General features: G+C 38.7%; 1 non-coding gene across 1 annotated transcript; it reads right to left on the reverse strand.

The window, feature by feature from the left end:
• Positions 1-2,091: 2,091 nt before the first annotated feature.
• On the reverse strand, positions 2,092-2,198 carry LOC111903910 (small nucleolar RNA R71). The gene has a single exon (XR_002854349.1). It is a non-coding gene; the product is annotated as a small nucleolar RNA R71 (small nucleolar RNA).
• Positions 2,199-6,133: the final 3,935 nt, after the last annotated feature.

Below are 6,133 nucleotides of genomic sequence, written 5' to 3' on the forward strand. Positions count from 1 at the left end.
CACGGATTTAACAAAGGTACTCGGCGAGTTGGAGAGCTACTCGTCGAGTAGCCCCAGTTTTGAGATAAGAATAAATAAAGGATCTTATTCCGAATTGGGGGACTTTCTAGCTTTTTGGGAGGATAACCTGCGATTGAAGAAACTTTTGGAGACCTGAAGAACCCTAATCTTTGATATCTTGAAGACTCAAGGCGAATTAGGTTAAATTTTCCACTTAATCTTAGGATTGAATCATGTCTAGCTTAGTTAAATTCGTTTTTGAGCTTGTTTCTATTGTAATCATGAGCTGAATTTTCGTAGTTTCTGTTTAGGAAAAACCAAGTTACTCCTATGGTTTGATTATTATTTTTATTGATTGATTATTGGTGATTTTATTAAATTAAGTTTGTTAAAGAACCTTATGCATTAACCATAACTATTTTCTGTTAATTGAAAGACAATTAGGCTATATGAACATCTATTAATTGTTAACCTCATATGCTTTATGTGAACACTTCATCATATGCCTAGGATTAGTGAATATGAAACTAGGATTAATTAGAGAATGGGTAAATTAATGTGTGAGCTTGTTTGAGAAACCAAAAAACAAGAGGTTAGTTGAATTACCAACTTGATTAACCAATTACAAATCTTGTTTAATCCAAATAATTGAACTAGGGAGTTAATTTGTTTAACAATTGGCTACTGCTTGAATTGATTAATTTTCTAAGGTTTAGTAATAGTGAATGCGAACCTAACCACTATAGTTGGTAACCAATATCAATTAATTTATAACTTTATCATAAAATTAACCATAGGAGTGAATTGGTTGGGCCTAAATAGAAACCCTTTATTAAATTTGGTGAATTTTTACTTGTTTTTAGTTGTTTAGTTAATTACTTGTTAGGTGGTGTGTTTAAGTTTCTAGTCTTGTAAAACTAGAAAAAAACCCTTTACATTTATTACTTGTTTAGTTAAAATTAGTTATTAGTTTAATTTCCGTTCCCTGAGTTCGACACCCTACTTATCCAACTATACCACTAAAAGACAGGTTCACTGCCTTTGTGTGCTAAATTTATATTTTTAAAGTAGGAATAAAAACAATGCATTTTACACACATCAAGTTTTTGGCGCCGTTGCCGGGAAATGGTTCAAAGATTAAATCTAATTCCTAATTCTATCGATCCTTTGTGTGAGTTTTTCTTGCACAAAGTTAAATTTTTAGTAATTCAGTAAGTAGGTTAGCTTTTAGTATTTATTAGTTTTTAGCCGTTTTATTTAATTCTGTCTATTTTTTTGTTTCATACAGTCTACTCGTCGAGTGTACTTGACCCTACTCGGCGAGTTCGCTGCTATTGATAGTCTAGTTTTTATTTTCATTATGTTTCATTTTTTGTTCTTTTTATGCGTTTTTCTTGTTTTGTTGCAGGATTTTCATGACCAGAGGATCCAACACTCCACTAGTTCCCCCTTTTGAAGACCCAGAATCCACGTTAAGGAAGAACAAAGGCAAAGACATTGAAAGCTCGAATACACCTAAGAAGTTGCCTTTGTCTAACTTAAAGACTGTTTTTTGGGAAGAAGAAGAGCAGCAAATCAGGAGCATCCAACGCCTCTTTAGCAAGCAAATACCCGATCAAAGGGGACACCGAGTACGAAACCGAAGAAGAAGAAGAAGAACCTACATTCAGGCACGATTCCGATTCCGACAACGAATTATCTATTCTCATGGCTAACATCGATGAAGTCCCCATGGGGGAATGGAAGAAGAGGATATGCGATGATACAGGCCCGGGACTTGTGCAACCCGCAATTCCCGCAACTGCCACTTTTGAGCTTAAGGGTCACATTCTTGCTCTACTCAAGGAGATCCCCTTCTACGGAAAAGACCACTAAGATGCTTACATACACTTGGATGAAGTCAATGATGTAGCTGATTATTTTAATGTTCCAAACGTGACTCACGAAACTCAGCAACTTCACATGCTTCCAGTTACATTGAAGGTTGCTGCAAAGGATTGGCTCAAGTCACTTCCCCCCGGATCCATCACTACATGGGCCAAGATGAAAGAAGAGTTTATGGATCAATTCTGCCCACCCTCCAAGATATCTAAGTTAAAGAAAGCCATAGCCAACTTTGAACAACAAGCTAGAGAGTCACTTTATGAAGCTTGGGAGAGGTACAAGAGTTTACTAAGGAATTGCCCACATCATGACCTTAATAGTCAACAAGAAGTCTCCATTTTATATGATGGATTGAATGTTAAAACAAGGCAATTACTTGACTCGCAAGGTCCACTCACAAAGAAAGCACCACCAGTGATAAAGCAACTAATTGAAGAATTCTCTAAGCATTCTAGAGAATACCACAATCCAAGAAATGATGTGACAAGGGGATCAGCTTACGCAGCTTCAGAAGATTTGTCAGCAATCATGGCTATGTTGAAAACCATGGATAGGAGGATGGATAAAATGGATCAAACGATACATGCTATTCGGGTGGGTTGTGAGAATTGTAATGGACCTCATCTTACTAGAGATTGTGACTTGGACGAGAATGGGAATAAGAAGGTGCAAGTATGTTACTCAAGTGGTGACCGATATGATAAAAATTGGCAGAAACCCAAGAAAGAGTGGCTTCCTTATGATAAGTACAAGAGGGATAAGGAGGAGAAGTTTAAACAAAAAGGAAGAGGTTTTTACCAAAAGGAGGAGCCGACACAAGAAAGGAAACCAAGTTTGGAGGAGATGCTTACTAAGTTTGTAGTGCTTCAGAAAAGAGACATAATGATCATGATGTTGCAATCCAAGAAACAAGAACAATGCTTAGAAATCAAAAAGCATCTATCCACAACATTGAGACACAGCTGGGGCAACTTGCTCAACAAATTAATCAAAGATCACCGGGAGAACTTCTTAGTAAAACCGAAAACAACCCACGAGGCGCACATATAAATATTGTGACAACTAGAAGTGGGAAGATAATTACCCCTCTGGCACCTATTCATAATGAAGAGCCCAAGTAGTCATAAAAGGAGGATGCAGAAAAACTAAGCCAAAGTCAAAATCTGTTGGACACAGACCTTACTCGCTGAGTCCAGAATATGGACTCGACGAGTCCATTGCCTAATCAGAAAAGTCAGATTCCTGAAAAGCCATTTCAGCCTCCATTGCCATATCCAACCAGAGCTAAGAAAGAAAAGAATGATGAAGACTACCAGAAGTTTCTAGAACACATAAAGGCTCTTCAAATCAACATACCATTCATAGAAGCGGTTGCCCAAATGCCAAAATATGCCAAGTTTCTCAAAGAGCTTCTAACTAATAGAAGGAAGATGGAAGAAGTGAGTGAAGTAGTTCTTAATGAGAATTGCTCAGCTGCCAGGTTGAACAAGCTACCGAAGAAGAAGGGTGACCCGGGAAGCTTAACATTGCCTTGTCAATTTTGGAATTTGGCCACCATTCATGCTTTGGCCGATTCAGGAGCAAGTGTAAACCTCATGCCTTATTCATTTTTCAAGAAACTAGATCTCCCGGAACCGAGGCCAATCCGAATGGCAATCCACTTAGCAAACAAAACTGTTACATTCCCACGAGGAATCTGTGAAGATCTCTTGGTAAAGGTGGATAAGTTCGTGTTCTCCGCAGATTTTATAATCTTGGACATGGAAGCGGATCCTCAAGTCCTGATCATCCTTGGAAGGCCTTTCCATAACACCACAAGCGCTATAGTTGACATGCGAGATTCAAAACTTACTCTACGGGTGGGGGATGTTTCAGTCACTTTCGGGGTTGATCAAGCCATGAAGCATGCAAGGCATAGTGACGACACGGCATTTTCAATTGATATGTTGGATGAATTGATGGAGGAATGGCATAATGAAGATCCAAACAAGTCCACCATCACCTTTACTGAAGAACTTGATGCTGAAAAGGACCTAATGGAAATAGAGAGACTGCTGGAAGAAGCTGATTATGATGAGTTAATGAAGACCATTAAGCATCCTACTCGCCGAGTAGACTCGACCTACTCACCGAGTTCATTTGAAGAAACCCGAGGGATCGCGAATTTTGCACAGGACTCGACGAGTCCCTTAATTGTACTCGACGTGTTCAACATGTAGAACGTAAAAATTGAGCTGAAGGCACTACCAGATCACTTGTAGTATGCATTCCTTGAAGATGGTCAGCAAAAACCTGTTATAATAGCTTCTGACCTCTCCAAATCTGAAAAAGAAGAATTAGTTCAAGTCTTGAAGAAGAGGAAGAGTGCCATTGCATGGAGTATCACCGATATCAAGGGAATAAGGCCTTCTTATTACTCTCACAAGATCAACCTGCAAGAAGCATCAAAGCCGGTAGTGCAACACCAAGGGAGATTGAACCCTCACATGCAAGAAGTGTTCAAGAAGGAAGTAGTCAAGATTTTAGATGTGGGGATCATTTATTTTATTTCCGATAGTCCATGGGTTAGTCTTGTCCAAGTGGTTCCCAAGAAAGGAGGGATGACGGTCATATCAAATGAGAAGAACGAGCTTATTCTAACACGAACGGTAACTGGTTGGCGAGTGTGCATCGATTATCGAAAGCTAAACGATGCCACTCGTAAGGACCATTTTCCTTTAACTTTTATTGATCAAATGCTTGAAATATTGTCCGGCCATAGTTATTATTGTTTTTTAGACGGATTTTCGGGTTACTTCCAAATACCCATAGACACAATGGACCGAGAAAATACCACTTTCACTTGCCCGAGTGGAACTTTTGCCTATCGTCGCATGCCCTTTGGGTTATGCAATGCACCTGCGACATTTCAAAGGTGTATGACAGTCATATTCCACGACATAGTGGAAAAGTTCATGGAAGTATTTATGGAAGATTTTTCTGTTTTTGGATCTTCTTTCCGTAATTATCTTACTAACCTTGATTTAATGCTTGCAAGGTGTGAAAAGACCGATTTGGTCCTTAATTGGGAGAAATGTCACTTTATGGTTAAATAGGGTATAGTTTTGGGCCACAAAGTTTCCAAATCGGGAATTGAGGTGGATCGGGCAAAAATAGATACAATTGCCAAATTACCTCCACCGACTAATGTGAAGGGCACTAGGAGTTTTTTAGGACACGCAGGTTTTTACCGGCGTTTCATAAAAGATTTTTCCAAAATAGCTAGACCTCTAACACAATTGCTTTTAAAAGATGCACCATTTAATTTCACTAAAGAGTGTCTAGATGCCTTTGAATTTTTGAAAGAAAAATTAACTTATGCCCCAATCATTATTGCCCCGAATTGGAATTTACCTTTTGAAATAATGTGTGATGCTAGTGACTTTGCATTAGGAGTTGTTCTTGGTCAAAGGGTTGATTAGCACTTTCGACCCATTTATTATGCAAGTAAGACTTTGAATCCGACCCAAGAAAATTACACCACAATCGAAAAAGAATTACTAGCTGTGGTGTATGCTTTTGACAGATTCCGCCCTTATCTAGTTTTATCTAAAACCATTGTTTTTACTGACCACTCTGCTATTAAGTATTTATTTTCCAAGTAGGATGCAAAGCCAAGATTGATACGTTAGGTTCTACTTCTACAAGAATTTGACATCGAGATACACGATAAGAAAGGAATGGAGAATGTAACGGCCGACCACTTATCAAGGCTAGAAAATCCGCAATTGGAAGCATTGGAAGAAGATAAAATTGGAGACGATTTCCTGGACAAGTACATTTTGGTGACCACGGGGGAAGAGCCATGGTTTGCGGACATAGCTAATTACTTAGCTACCAAGTAAACCCAAATGACTTTACCCGCCAACAAAAGAAGAAATTCTTTTCGGAAATAAAATACTACTTTTGGGATGAGCCATATCTTTTCTGAAGCTGTGCGGACGGAATCATAAGAAGATGTGTATTCGGAAATGAAAGCCGAGAAATTATGGAGCATTGTCATAGCGGGCCTACAGGTGGACATCATGGAGCACACTACACTGTTAAGAAGATATTTGATATTGGGTTTTATTAGCCCACAATTTTTAAAGATGCTACCCAATATGTCAAAGAGTGTGATGCATGTCAAAGAGCGGGAAACATCTCCTCCCGAAACGAAATGCCACAACATAGTATTCAAGTGTGCGAAGTATTTGACGTATAGGGGATC

Source organism: Lactuca sativa, chromosome 9 (genome assembly GCF_002870075.4).
Source record: "Lactuca sativa cultivar Salinas chromosome 9, Lsat_Salinas_v11, whole genome shotgun sequence".
NCBI lineage: Eukaryota > Viridiplantae > Streptophyta > Magnoliopsida > Asterales > Asteraceae > Lactuca > Lactuca sativa.